General features: G+C 39.1%; 1 protein-coding gene and 1 non-coding gene across 12 annotated transcripts in view; both read left to right on the top strand.

The window, feature by feature from the left end:
- Positions 1–15,860, top strand: part of SLO2 (slowpoke 2) — a 388,893-nt gene that overhangs the window by 195,360 nt on the left and 177,673 nt on the right. The gene's annotated exons all lie outside the window — the stretch shown is intronic.
- Positions 7,294–7,365, top strand: TRNAT-GGU (transfer RNA threonine (anticodon GGU)). Its single transcript has one exon. It is a non-coding gene; the product is annotated as a tRNA-Thr (tRNA).

Genomic DNA, 15,860 nt, shown 5'->3' with positions numbered 1-15,860 from the left:
AATACGAATAATGTTGTTATGCACTTGCTTACTAAATTGGTTTTCAGTATCTGAACATTCTCATAATTCCACATGAATCTTCAATCGAGTTGTTCGCGTGTGCGCTCTCACAAAGGAAAGGAATCAATATTGTGTTCAACTGAAAACTTTCCATCTACCTCACAATTACTAATTATGAAATTTCAATACCTTCACAATGAGTGATTTAATCATTTGGAAACTATAATTGCAAGCTGCATTCATTTTCATTAATTTCAAACAATAAACTAATTGTTATGAAGAGAATAATAACCAATTTGCAATTAAATGTATGTATTAGGGTTGCAATTAGTTCACTTTAATAAAACCCAACAAAATATTTACCGAACAATGTGTATATTTTCAATGTGATTTCATATGGCTGTTCCAATGTTGGACAAAATATACTGAAATATATTAGTACTAACGTCACGTCACATATTTCAATTTTAATAGAATTATCAAACATTTTAAACTCGGTCGACTTTCAAAGCTATTTGGATTTTACTGTAAAAATCTACTATACGTATGTTTTCCTTAATGATGCTTTAAAATGGTGTTTATGGAATGAGAGCTTATGTGATTGTCGTGACTAGGAAATGTCATGTCTTATTTGAATGAACATTGCTTAGTTAAAGAATGTTTTAATTCAGTTTGTCTCACGTTTTAAGCTGTTTGATGGAAATATAAATCTAGTTTTGGTCTCCTTATTTACAACTTGCAATTTTAGTAAATAATTAATATCTTGAGACAACGTGGGATTTCGTTTCAATCCGTACACACATAAAATATACATTTTTAGTAGGTTAAATTCCAAGAAATTAAAAGTTTAATGGATAAATTAAAATGCATTTACAATTTTAGTGCTATTGTCATTAAATAAAAGTAATGACTTGAATTCCGGTTAAATTAATATTTAGTTAAAGAATTTTAAAATATCTTTTGAATAATCATACATTTATTTAATCAACAGAATGGCTAATCGGGACTCGATATATAGTGTAAAGTGGTATCCGAACCACTATGTGCCTCCATCGGGAAGGCCAGTGAATTTTAATTATTTTTAACCAATCGAAAGCAGCTTTGAATATGCTAATCACAACATCCAGACAATACAGTTCCCAATATAATCTCGAACTCCGTAGAGGTTCTTGATTAGAAACCCGGCAAAGGCACGGACATTCTTTCTTTCTATGAAGGTTCTCTCATCAATGTGACGAAAAAGGTAATTTTTTCCTCCCTAAAATAGCATATGAACACCTGACACGTAGCGAGTCTTATCATTGAAGATTCCTCTAGCGTACAATTTTCTAATTTCATGTCATCCATCATCCGCAAAATAACTGTTTGATGATTGACAAGTTCATTATAAAGAATGATTTATGTTCTAGAGAAACAAAAAATGGCGGTTCAATATTATATTTTTTTTATTTTGCTAGTATTCGAAATGAAAGTGGTATCATTTACTGCTAATGTGCTCCATGATTAATGTATGTAGTTTCTTCCCTAGGTGCGTCCGTTGTTTCAAACTGAGATGCGAGATAGGAAATGGCGGCTATTAACACTGAAGTAAATATAAGCCATTAGGGATGTTTCTGTGAAATTCAGGTCGATCAATACATAATTTCATGGACGTTGAGTGGCTTTGGAGCACATTTGAGGAAGAAAACCTGCAATTTCTTTTGAAAGCTCGTGTGTTCGTCAGCGCTTCAGTATGAAGTGAGCAAATGGTAAAGCTCTTCGGAATGCTTTACAATTGATCAGACTTACTTTACCCTATAGCGTGCCGGTTGGAAAAGAAATAGTTCGAAAATTAGAGTTCTGCTCTCCCTTGCGGAGGGGTTGGGGAAACCTGAAGCCTCTGGTCGCGGTATGGACTGTTTCAGATTTTGTCGCTTCGTTCACATGTCAATTAATCATCCTCAACGCCGCGATTAACCCAATGGGTAGAAAAGTGACTGAAACTAGGTGTAGGAAAAGTGAAGAGTACTAGAAAAGGCGATGAAGGTACAGTTGTATGCGCAAGTATTGCTCGGTAAATTGCCCACTACTTTTTTTAATTATGCACTCTGATAGCTTCAATAACTGGTGGAGTGGTAGACGTAGGTGTGAATGTCCCTTCATCCATATAATCACTTATCCTCGTCGTCGCGATTAACCAAAAGTAGAAGAAAAGCGACGTATAACTAACCTAATTCAATCAATTTTACATAGTTACATCTTTTTCGATAATTTAAATTAGTAATCTTGATACGCCTTGTTTATTTTGGCCATATGTAATAGTTTATTTGTTTTCTGTTAATTTCACAGACATCTGTTCGATATATTTGTTAGTTTCAATACTGTTGTTTGTGTTGATGTAAATTTGTAATTTTTGCTGTATATTTGTTACACGCAATATCGGAAGCGGAAGTCATTTCCGGTTTATAAACATTTGTAGAACTGTCTAATCTTTTATTGATTCCGTTGCCAGGACAACAGTGCATGAAAAGGAAAAAGTAAGTTGAGTTGCGTGAGATGATGTTAATTTTGTGAAAAACACTGTTTTAAAGGAAAAGCCGAAACTTAATTGATATGTGATTGCGTTTGTGAATATTGTTGTTATTTTGCAGTTAATGTTTAAAGGTAAAATGTGTTATTAAATTTGTAAATGACAAGAAGCTATTTATTTTTCAAATCGTTACGTCCTGAGAATGCTCATTGTAGCCAAACATTAAGGAGAGTCTCATAACTCCGCCGCACAAGGAGATTGGGTAGTTACAGTGACGTAGTGATTCAGTGGCGAACATCAGAAAGGAACGTCACAATATTTAAATATCAAAGTATAAACCAAGGTATCAAAAACAGAAAATAATAAAATTATTTCAAACAACGAAAGTGGTCATAGATTTACATCCTGATCAGTCTGTGCGAGTTATAAAGTTCGTAATAGTCGAAGCGACTAGGGCGACACATAGGGTAGGTTCCTATAAGAGTACGCGGTCTTGAAAGAGTACGCAGTGCTAATTTACAACGTTCGCAGCATTGTGGGATGGTAGCTTCTAGACGTTAGCAAGCAGCAGTACGGAAGGTTGTGTATGAGCATGATGGAAGTAACAAGCGGCTGGCAGGGACTGAGTAATTAGCAGGTAAGTACTTTAATGCCATTTCAGTGTAATATTACGCTTGTAGAATATAACGTCTGCCCAATAATGCTAAAACGGGAAGACAATGACCTGTATAGTAAATATCTGTGCACGCCTTGAGAATACACAGGTGTGGATTTTACATGTCTAGTCTGATTGATTCTGCCATCTGTGGACCAAACATTAAATGTGGCGTTGTTCTCAAAGAGTACGCATTGAACAGTACCCAAAGAGTTTGCATGCGTACTCTTGAGGGACAGGGCAGTTTCTACGTAGTAAAAAGTGGTGTCTGGTGAAAGGGGACAAAACATTACAATTGTATGTTGCATGTCACCTACTGACATCTACGTTCCCCCTGCCATGATCTTTCCTAGGGAGAGGCTTAGGATGGAACTGTACAAGAAGCACCCGAAGGAACTCTACTTCTCATTTCAGACTCAGGATGCACCACAACTGACCTTTTCATACAATGGCTGCAACACTTTATAAAGTTCCTGAAGCCAAGCGAACAAATCAAGTTTTGCTGATTGTTGACAACCACGTTTCGCATAGGTGCTATATTATTGTGCAGAGTAAATTTCGTCATTTTACTTTCACTTCCACCGCACGCCAGTCACATGCTTCAACCTCTTGATAGAGGTTTCTTGGACCCCTTAAGAAAGCATTTGCTATTGACTGTGACAAGTGGACTGCAAACAGACGCTGTATTACCGTTAATGTAATATCCTACCTCTTTCGTTGTTCGTATGAACGAATTCCAACAATTGAAAAGGCGAAAGTAGCATTCCAGTGTACAGGAATACATTCATACAACCCTGACATTTTCACAGACTAAGATTTCCTACCTGCAGCAGTAACAAACCGACCAGCTGTGACAGTGCACCAGGAGAACACTAGTCAGTGCTCAGATATTACAATTCAGCCTCATGAGGATGATGTTCAGCATCCGAGGAATTCCAATGCTAGTGCAGTGTCTGAAAGTACATACAGACTAAGTGACAACGGCAGCAATAGACAGTCAGAAGTTGACCTACGAGTATGTCCTTCTTGGCACACAGTCAAGCATGAGTTGAAGCGCAATAGATGTGGAAAGAAATCCGAAATAATGACATCACCATATGGAGCAACATTGGAGTGTGCATAATTCCAAAGTACGCAGCCAAGTAAAGTAAAGGAGCCAAGCGTTGCAAAGGGTAAAAGCCCTTGAAATTTGATGCTGCTGTACCTTCGACATCTACAGATCTTCAAGAAGTTGTCAACTGCCCAGGATGCCACGAAATCTACGGGGAACCAATTACAGAAGACTGGATTCAATGTGGAGGTTGCGAGCAATGGTGGCATGAAGCTTGCTCTTCATATGAAGGACAGGGTGCCTTTCAGTGTTCCACAACACTTTCAAGTGCGTACTTTTAGAGGACGTGTTGCGTACTCTTTAAGGACTAGTCCCCTAAGAGTACTATTTTGTATACATTTAAAAAGATAATTGTATATCCTATATTTTGTTTCCATTAATTTTATTTTTAGTTCCATACGAAAGTAAAGATCCTACTTAAGAAGTAGGTGCAGTTGTTTTGTGTTTGTAGGTTTAAGTTCCCGTAATATGACTTTAACCACTAAGTGCGTACTCTTATAGGAACCTACCTTAGTTGATTTCGATAAACATTAAGAAAAAATGAACATTACAGGGTTTATTTTCATGATCAGGCGTAAGGTACAGGAATTTCAGCGTGTTTTTTTTTTTTTTTTCAAATAAGTTGGTAACAGAGGCAGCATAGTCTTGACTACAAAGAAGCAGATAAAAATGATAGACTAAATGCGATAGCAAAGAAAAGCAAGGAAAATACTGGGATTGAAAATAGACAAAAGGCTTCTAAGTAAATGCAAAAAAGGGGAGAACAAAAATAGAGAAAAATTAAGAGTAAATTGAAGTAAAAGTTTTCACATCATGCAAAATATACACAGTGCTTCTTCATAGAGAACTGCTGGAGGAAGATTTTTTTTATCTTGGTTGTTTTAAACATTTTCTTGCCGCATGCTTGAAGCGTCTTGCTGTCTCCGGCGTGTGTCATTTTTCTTAAGTCTCCAACTTGAGAGCTTTTGTCTCCTCGGTCACGTTTCTCAGGGCCATGTAAATATCAAGAAGTTTTCTGGAATTTCTCGACGTCAATTACGGTTTCGTGAATTTTTAATTAAAGATTGGAAGGTTCATACCAGAGAAAAGCTGGAACAGAAATTTCATTAAAGTTGCCGACTTGAAAATACGAATAGGATCTGCATTCCGAATGAATTTCCAATCATTTCGAGGTCAGTAAGTAACTTTTTCCAACAAAAAACGACTAAGTTGGAATGTGTTCATTAATTTTTAAAAATTAAAATATTGTCTTTTTTTTGTTCACACTAAAAATCATGATTGTCGCGGGTTAAAATTTGTTCTCATTAATATTTTAATACATTATTATGAATTTTACAATTTTTAGTATAAAATTTTGTCCGGCACCGTGGCCGTGCTGACTAAGGACTCAGGCTTTGGGCTCTGACTACAGGACGTGCGCTGCTTCGAGTCTCCTGAGGGAAGCGTAACAACTTTTCTCAAGTTTTGTGTAGCTACGAATCATCATGGAAAACCTACAACGACGACTGGGGTTAGTCATTCTGCCCACATGTCACCTCGTAAATGGTTATATTATCTGCTGAGGCATATGACAGCCCGGCAGTCGGTAGGTAGTCCCTGGTCCTGAAGTGCTGTTGCGCCACTGGCTATTTATTATTACTATAAAATTTTAGAATGGTGGTGATTCTGTGCAAGAGAGAGCGAATTCGAATCCCAGCATGCGCATGGGTGTTTCTTGTGAGTGTTCCTTCATACATTTCATCATATCACCACTAATCCTCATTGTCGCGATTAGCCAAAATTGGCAAAAAGCTATCTAAAATAGCCTAATTACATCAATGTAATAACATACTTTATGATATAGTATATTTCCCACGTCTACGTTACAACTTGTAAGGTGTTAATCTCTCCTGTAAATTGGAAATATATTTTTTTTATTATTCAATTGAATTCACTGATTGTTTTTTTTTTGTTTTTTTTTACATAATTGGGTATTCTTTTCCGAATCTCCCTTCAGCTATTTCACTAAATCGTACTTCATTCTTACCGTCAAGATTAACCTAAAGAGACGGAAAAGCGACGTAAGCAACAAATATACCAGCACTTTAACTTGGGGGAGACAATAATATATTAAGTTTTTCGCAGTCTAGCTGTCGGTTTGAAAAGCGAATTAAACGTGACGTCAGTGGTTCTTAATACGCCATTTCTCTCGAAAAAGTGGGAGGGGCAGATGCCACCTTAAAGAACGAACAAGCTCCGCATATCGTAACGATGACCTTTCCAATTTCACCTTCAAATGCGCGACCCAATCTTCCCTAGAGACAATGGCAGATCCTTTTTTGTCTGCACAAGGACAGCTGTGTTTTGCTAGAGAAAACACACTCTTCTCGGGTTTTCCAAATATTGATCGGCAAATCCTCCAAAGAGCCTTTTCCTCAGCATCATAACTCACAGGGCGGCAGCGTATGCTCTGAAATCTTCCGATTTACTTCTAGAGCAGTTCCTGAATATATCGCTGCTACACCTGTTGTCAGTGCCGTAAAGGAGAATATAGTAGCGTCTCGCTTATCAGACACCGTACTGAACACCGTCACTTCACGATAAATGTTCTCGTTAGGTTAGGTGTATAAAGTTTAGAGCACTTAGCATAAATAATGCCTTTTTGGTCAAGACCCGAACAATTGCAGTGTATTTATGCTAAGACAACTAAACGTAACAACGAATGTAATCTGTGCTGATGTCATTAGACGACGTTGTTCAATACGGTGTGCGATAATAGAGACCCACTTTTGTAGTAAGGGGTGCATTTTTCAGTCCTAAAGTTTGCTATCTTTCCACTGTTATATGATAACACTGCTAAGCCTTTTTTTCCATGTTAATAAAACGTTACAATGCTGACCAAGGCAAGTGTATATATTTTTTATACAATAAATGTTGCTACTGTGTTTCAAAGGCAACAGATCCCGTTGCGGTAGTACTGGTAGAGACGATTCCACGCAGATAAAACAGCGACAGCGAAAAATCAGGCAAGGCCAGGCCGGCTCGGTAGCTCAGTGGTTAGAGCAATGGCACGGTATGCCAGAGACCCGGGTTCGAGTCCTGGTCGAGCCTTCATTTTCGCTGAAAATTTCTACGTAGTACATCTCCAGTGTGTGTCTAATCTTCAAAAATAAATTTTGCCTTTGTCAGCATTTTAATGTTTTATGTTCTACGGTATTATTTTTTTAGGAAAACTGGCCATAGGTAATTATTTCCGCCACCAAGGGCGTACCGTTGGAGGATCTGGAGGGCTTGCAGTTCCCTAATGCATGAGAAAAGAATGGGGAGAAAATACAGTGCTCGAAATTAACAGCTGAAACATTTTTCTACAACGAAAATGTTATTCCATAATTATTGTACTGATACTTTTCTGAGAACTAATAGCTAATTTTTATTCTCGGTGGTCCAGCTCATTTAATGGCAGACTCTTAATCTCATCGTAGGTTCCGGGTTCGAGTCCCGGCCTAGATGTCCCTTCATTAATTTTATCTAATCATCATCGAGATGAGCCTAAAAGGATAGAAAGTGATGGAGAATGATAAATCAGTTTTGGAAGGAAACCAGGTGTGAGAATTGGTACTACAGGCTAAATCATGTGAAACTTTCATCAATGTATGTCAAGAAGAGTAAAGCTAGCAATAAGTTATTTCATGTGAAATGTAGCATGTGTAAGTTTACTAATATTTGCATTAAATGCTGAATTTGTCCTTTCTTGGCTGAAGGTACAGTTGGACACGTCGTTCCATGTTCCTGCTGTTCGGTAGAGTATGTTGTTGTCCATGGCAGTGATTTCGTTCGTAATGCACGAGGGCATGTCGCGTACACTTTTTCATTATGACAACGCCATATGAAGAAGTATGGGGTGTCAAATCAGGCAATCTCGGTGGCCATAAATTTCAGGAAATTATCCAGTCGTCAAAGAAACTTTGGAGCAGAGTAAAGAACTCATTTGATGTATGGCACGCGGCGCTATCCTGTTAAAAATGCCCTTGACGCAGCTCTTGTTATTCAATTGCTCAACAAACATGATGAAAATGCGTAGCGTATACTGCATCTTCACTGAGACTGAGACAATATGGCGACGACAGGTAGCAAATCCTGCACAACTGCGCGCCGGTCTCTTGAGAATATATGAATCTACCAAATTTCCCGCCTCGTATGATACTATACTGGCCACATTTCCAGCTGGCGGCGGAGAAACAGCGAATCAGCGATCAGTTTAATTTTCTTCGACTGACATCGGGCTGTTAGCGGGACGAAACAAATTAGCGTTGAATATAGCACATGTTACCAAACGTTCTGTAAAAGGAGAGAGTTCTCCAGCAACGATATCGTCAGCACCAGAAATCAACGCTGGTTAATGGCACAACTGCACACGTGGTCCGGTACAACGAATGAAGTTTTCGGAACTACCACCTACAGGTCGATATACAACTGGCAAAAACAGAAGTAGGCTTGGCATCGTTGCTTATGGAGAGCTATGATACCCCTGTCACGGTATCCAGTGACATATGAACAACCACCGTTCGATATTAATCATTTTTTGTTTATTGATTCATATTATGTTTAAATATAAAGTGTGAGGTTTGGTTTATTTTGTGGAAAAATTTGTATCCGAGCCAGACGCGGGAGTTGGGAGACGCGTTTTCTGAGTGACAGCCGAACTGTCAATACGGCAAAGTACATGGCATATTTGCACCAAAACGGGACGTCACGGAGAAAGGGAAGTCTTATTTTCGTCGGGACCAACGGAGAATTCGCCGTGGGAGGCAGAAACTATTTTTCACGGACGACCAGGATAATCAGCTGAAGTCCAAGCTAGCAAGAATCGAGGACGCGCCTTGTGACCGCATTTCGAGACAATGGACCATAGGTCATTTCCATCTCTTTGGAAACCCAAGCCAAGCCACTCTAATGTGTTTTCAACGGATAATTTTGAATCTGATATAAATCTGCAGGACTTCGAGTTCACCACACAGTTTTACCCGAATTTTGTAGAGAGAGCATCTCCGCGCTACACTCTCGCGCGACTATTGTTTTGTCTCCGTGGACTTTGTTTTTCTTACGTACCGTGAGCGAGTTACCGACAGAGAGTTTACCAGTGTGCGCGTTTTAGTCCGTGAAGTATTTCGCGGTGGTTTTTTTTTTTTTTCCAAGCGTGGACTACCATGACAATGGGCGGCTAAAAAGATAGAGAAGGGAGCCCGTCGCCTTCCATGACGCCTGCAACGATGCACCGCCACCATCCGGTGAAGCCAACGCCAATGACCGACGACCGACACACAACGCCGCGAAGCCAAACATTGCCCGACGCCCAGAAGGTCGTTTCCAGTTCGACGTCCAACAGAAGCCCGTTACCAGAGAGTGAGAAAGAGAGAAGGATGACTTCTGATCAACGCCCGACAGAAGCCCAGAGAGAGAGATGATTCCAGGACGACGTTTGATTAATGCCTGACACATTAGAGAGATTCCGGACCGACGCGTGACCACGTGCAGCCGACGTTTGTGAGAAGAGAGACACGCGACGTTCTATGAAAGTGAAAGTGCCCGATATCGTCGCAATCATCCTTCGCCGCGTTCGACCTCGAAGAACATTTTCGCAGCAAAGGAACCTAGTGCAAATCCCCGCATCCAGGAAAGATGAACGATCACACAATGTAGCAGAGTCCGGTAGAGTATTCTTCACATGGTCTATGTCCATGTAAGCATGTATTGTTTGTATCAACGCCGTACCGTAAACGCCGAAGTCTCACTTATTTGCAAAATGACTCAGGAACCCCGAACCTAACTTCCGTGTCTGATATTTTTTAGTAATGTTATATAAAAGGTCATTTCATGTTCATATGTAATAATTTGATTGTCTGCATTCAGAGTTAGAAGCTCCATTCCATTACGTTAATTTTTCGTGTAAATTGTCAAAGTGTGCTCCATTTTTGTGTAACCGACCGCCCCGTCGCGTCAATTAGCTTGTCAATTGTTGACCGATTAGTCTTTTTAATTTGTGGAAAGCGTATTTTATATTGCAAGGTCGTGTGAGTGTAGTATTCTTTATTGCATAGTGGTTTTTGTTGTAATTTTTGCTCGCGCCGACGATTGATTTGTGTATTCCGGCAGCTGGAGCCGATTAAGTTTGCATCACTATGTAATGATGTATTTGTTCTCAAGGACGAGAGAGGCTTGTATGTATTACCCCCGTACGAGAAACTTGGTAAATGTCGTGCTTACGACTTGATGCGTACGTTCATTCGAACGAAAGGTTTAACCACGCCGACCCAATTGTTTTAGATAACTGCTTTCCGAGGGCCTGCGCATATTTGATTTAAAAGAGCACAGGAGCGGGCAGACTAATGACCTAAATTCACGTAAAGATTCAAACAAAAACGAAATGGTATGTTGATTTGATGCATGATTTGTATGTATATTCACATGTGAAATTCCTCAGAAGTAAGCATGAGAGAGAGAGAGTGAGTGAGGAGGCGATATAAATAGTTTGTTGATTCCAATATTTTTTTGTTGATACAATATATTCATATTTTTACCGTTCGTCAGTGTTATTATTTGATGTTTTTCAGGTATCTGGCATAATGCTGTGTTATTATTGTTCGAGTCGAGGTAAACAAAACAGTGTAACATTTCAAGGTATTTATCTCCAAGCACTACTACGACAATAAACGACCGTCTCAGTACCGAACTAAAAAAACCTGGACCGTAAGTAAAAAGTCGCGACCGGTTTCCCGTACCCGTCTGGCCCCGCGCGGGGTATGAAAGATACGTCATTTCGGGGACCGGGAGTGCACTTATTACACCCCTACAGCTTTTACTTCGCGACTGAGTTTGTTCCCGCTCGTCGAGCCCCCCCCCCTCCCTTCAGAAGGCGATTGAGGAACAGAAAGAGCCAGAAATAGCCATGAAAGTGAGTCACCAGCTCTGATTCCGACCAGTATAACACGGAACATTATGATGTATTGCTGTTGAAAGAAAACTAGAGGGAAATGTTTCCTTCATATGAATCACCCTGCTTCCATGGTCCACTTTGACATGCACAGAGCCTAGAATAGAACAAAGTCTCACGGACGGTTGTAGTCTCTTTAGTAGTTAATACCGTACCTTGTGTCGCCGGTCTGACGTCATGCTGGACCATAAAGGCGCTCAGAGGATGGAAACACTGATGCAAGCCTCGTGGGAAGCGTTTCACCTTAACATGTTAGGCCCGATAATTTTTTAAAAAAATCTTCGTTCTGTGCCTTAATTAACAACGTACAACGTTTGGAGCAATTGTAGATCATTCACCCGATGTCTAAAGACACCCAGACAAAGTTAATTGAGCGTGTCACCGGACGTGAGACACAACCGACCGGCAGAAGGAGCTTAGCGCTCGGAAGAACGCTGCAACGGATTGCGATGACGCCACATGGACCGCGAAATTCGCTCCTCCCTGCAGATGTTTGTTTCCTCTATCTCTGATGGATGCTTTGGGGAATTTATCCATCACTAGTCTGTCTGCTTTTTCTCTCATCAGATTCATCGGAGCCTCGACAAGCAAAGTGAGGAGTTGTCGTTGTGTGGACGTTGCATTTGACGGTGCTGGCTGGCTCTTCTCCTTTCGTCAGCCGTGTAATTGGAAGTTACGGTTTCGCAAGAGTTGCGCAGTTTTCTGATAAACGGTAACATGACACCGACAGAGCCTGAGACGAATCACTGCGACATCTCTTGAGGGAAGCAGCTAAGCGTAACGTTACGCGGGACTCTTTCCAGCAACGATTTATTTTTGTTGTAAATCACCTCCCGTTTCTAAAAGCGCAGTGGTTGCATGCTCAAACACAAGGTATTCATGTATGAATCTTAATGTTTGTCTCATCATCCATCCTCGTGATAACCAAAATAGATGGAGAAGTGACGTAAAATGGCATAGTCCTACGAAGGTAAACATTCTAGGTTTGAGTATTTCATCTCCATTTCTTCCTTCGATTTTATCTGTGTTTGTATTTTCATTATTTTATGACGCACCATAATCTCACCACTGAAGGTTCAAATCCTTGTCTGAGCTTGGAAGTTAATTCGTAAGCGTCCCCTTCAAATGCATCTAATCTTCATTCATCTTCATCTTGGTGGCAAACTAAAGAGGAAGAAGAGCATTGCCGATGGTCTTCCTCTTTAGGCTCATCGCAATGATGGAGATGAATATTGATGATGAATTTGATGAAAAGATACACAACAGAACACTTCGTTCCCAGATTTTTTTAGAGGAGAAATCCCGACCACAAAGTGCAACTTTGTTTTAAGGCTAATTGGGACTGGACCTACAGTTTAAAGTGGTATCCGAACCACCATGTGCCTCCACCGGTGGCCTTAAATGGGACTCCAACATTATCACTACGCCATCGGTAAAGCCCAATTTTATCAATTCGCCGTTCCTTAACATCGTCACGATTAGTCTAGGGAGCTAGAACGACCACTTAATCAAAATACAAATATTTGATCCAATGCCATGCCCAGAAAGTGACTTTCGCATATTTAGCTCTGTTCGAAAGACACTCGGTCAACATGACCTCATTTGCGCTACACCGGTCTTTCCATGCAAAGTGCTTTTCCTTACCCTTGTTCAATCGCGACCCCAATTCCTCACGTCAGAAATTTCCCTCCTTTCACTGAGGGGGTGAGAGGCAGGGAAAGAACGCTTTGTTTCCGTTGCCAAGATCGATATCGTATTTGCTCTCGTTGGCCCCTCTCCCCTCTCCGTTTCCTTGTTCATCTGGCGCTCTAAAACCACTCCAAGATTCTTGAAATAGATTGCAGACTTCGGGTAATATTACGTTCGACGTTCTATTTCAGGGATAGATATGGATTATTGGTTATTTCCCAGCGCGCAACAATTTCATTAAGATGAGAGGATGTCCTTTTGAAATTGAGATAGAAATGTTTTTCTGGTGGTTGGGGCGGGAGGGATGATACGAAACATTCATCTGAAAATACCAATTTTCCCATTCTAAAAATTACAACATTCCACAGTCGAAAGTTTGAGATTTTTCGCATGATACGTAACGGTACGAAAAACTCATGGAACGTCACTGATATGCGAGAATGCACTGTGCTCATGCATAGGAAAATAAATTAGAAATTTCCATTTTGCAGGATTTAAATTATGATGAAAATATAAATGAAACAGACGTAAATAAGAATTGGGAGCACATACGTAATGCAATAGAATCAGCAGCTAAAGAAAGTATAGGATACCATAAACCAAGAAAAAGTAAGCCATGGTTTGATAACTAATATCATAATCTAATAGAAATAAGAAATCAGGCTAGACTTAGGTGGTTAAATAACTCTGATGATACAAAATCTAAGCAATTATAATAGAATAAAGCAAGTTAACCGCACGTTTAGAATTAAAAAAAGAGATTACTTGAAAAGTAAAATTAACGAAATTGAAACAAACAGCAAAAACAAAAATATCAGATTTATATAAAGGCGTAAATCAATTTAGAAAGGGGTGGCAACCTAAAGTAAACTTGATAAAAGATAAAAACGGTGATTTTTTTTTGGCCGATCCAAGCGATATTTTAAATAGATGGAAGCACTACTTTAATGACCTCTTAAATGTTCATGTAGGAGATAAATCAGAAGTAAATGAAGTAGACGTAGGAGAACCTTTAGTTCCAGAACCTAACTTGACTGAAGTTAAAGGTGCCATTAAAAGGCTAAAGAAAAACAAAGCACCTGGCTGAGTTAATGGTGGAAATTCGTTAATATGTCAAATTCATAAATTTGTTTAATATGCAATGAAGAGGAAATCCCTCACAATGGGAAGAATCCATAATTATTCCTGTGTTTAAAAAAGGTGATAAAATGAACTGAAATAATTACCGTGGAATTTCTCTACTCTCAACAACATATAATATATTATCTAACATTCTTTTAACAAGACTAAACCCATATGCTAATGAAATTATAGGTGATTATCAATGTGGATTTAAACGTAACAGATCAACTACAGATCAAATTTTTCTCATCAGACAGACACTTGAGAAAAAGTGGGAATATAATCAAAGTGTTTATCGGCTATTCATTGATTTAAAAAAAAGCATATGATTCAGCCAAAAGAGAGAAATTATATAATATATTAGTAGAGTTTGGAATACCTAAGAAACTTGTTAATATGATAAAAGTGTGCACCAGTGAAGCAGAAAGTAAAATTCGTGTGGGCATTAATGTGTGTGACAAATTTACAATTCATGATGTGTTAAAACAAGGATATGCATTATCTCCATTGCTCTTTAATTTTGCCTTAGAATATGCTGTTAGGAAGGTAAAAGAAACTAACGAAGGACTAAAATTAAACATTGTGACTCAGTTGTTAGCATATGCAGATGATGTAGACTTATTAGGGAATGATATAAATACAATTAAGAATAATGCTATAATATTTTTCAAAGCAGCTAAAGAGAATGGTTTGGAATTTAGCAAAGAGAAAACTAAATATATACAGGCCGAAACCAAGTGTTAAGAAATAGTCAAAATCTAATTATTGATAACTCGTTTGAACCAATCTCCAAATTCAAATACTTAGGAGTAATACTAACAAATGAAAATGATATTAAAGAGGATATAAAAAGAAGGCTTCATTCAGGAAATGCATATTACTTCTCTCTTCATAAACTTTTGTCTTCTCGTTTAATATCTAAGAAACTAAAAGTTAAAATATACAAAACGGTATTTTTTTCCTGTATTATTATATGGATGCGAAACTTGGTCCTTTACATTGAAAGAGGAACATAAATTGAGAGTATTTGAAAATAAGATCCTTAGGAAAATATTTGGACCTAAAAGTATGAGGAGACAGGTGAGTGGAGAATGTTACATAATTTAGAACTACATAATTTGTATTCATGTCCAGATATTATTACAATGATTAAATCAAGAATACTTCGGTGGGCAGGCCATGTGGCACGAATGGGAGAGGAAAGAAGAGTTTACAGGATTCTTGTTGGAAAACCTGATGGTAAGAGACCTGTAGGATGGCCAAGTCGAAGATGGAGGGATAACGTTGAGATGGACCTAAAGGAAATCGGTAGGAATGGAAGACTATATAGATCTTGCTCAGGATAGGGGCAGACGCAAAGCTTGTGTTGCTGCAGCCATGAACCTTCGTGTTTAAGAAGGCTAGAGAGTGTGTTATTTCCATTGGTATCCGAATCATGCTCAGATGGTGTAAATCTGTTCGAGTTCGCGCATTTGACATGCATGCAACATTTCATAGAATCTGCGTAGGCAGAGTTTGTAAGAAGTTCTCTGGTGCATGGCGCAGTGGTAGCGTCGTCGTCTTGTAATAAAGGTGTCCCGGGTTCTATACCTGGTGAAGGTACATAGTGGTTCGGATCCCACTCTAAACTGTAGGTCCAGTCCTAATTAGCCTTACTGTGCATAAAGTGGACTTAAAACACCAACTCAATCAATCTGGTGGACGCATTTATGAGACCCACTGCGTAAATATCTAATATCTTCACACCATAGGATGGCAGATATTTTGGAAGTTTAATGGACCGAATACATACAGTTGCTACTAG

This window comes from Lepisma saccharinum, chromosome 14 (assembly GCF_977018435.1).
Source record: "Lepisma saccharinum chromosome 14, izLepSacc3.1, whole genome shotgun sequence".
Classification (NCBI taxonomy): domain Eukaryota; kingdom Metazoa; phylum Arthropoda; class Insecta; order Zygentoma; family Lepismatidae; genus Lepisma; species Lepisma saccharinum.
Note: the sequence above shows the minus strand (reverse complement) of the source record. Positions and strands in the feature narration are given on the sequence as shown.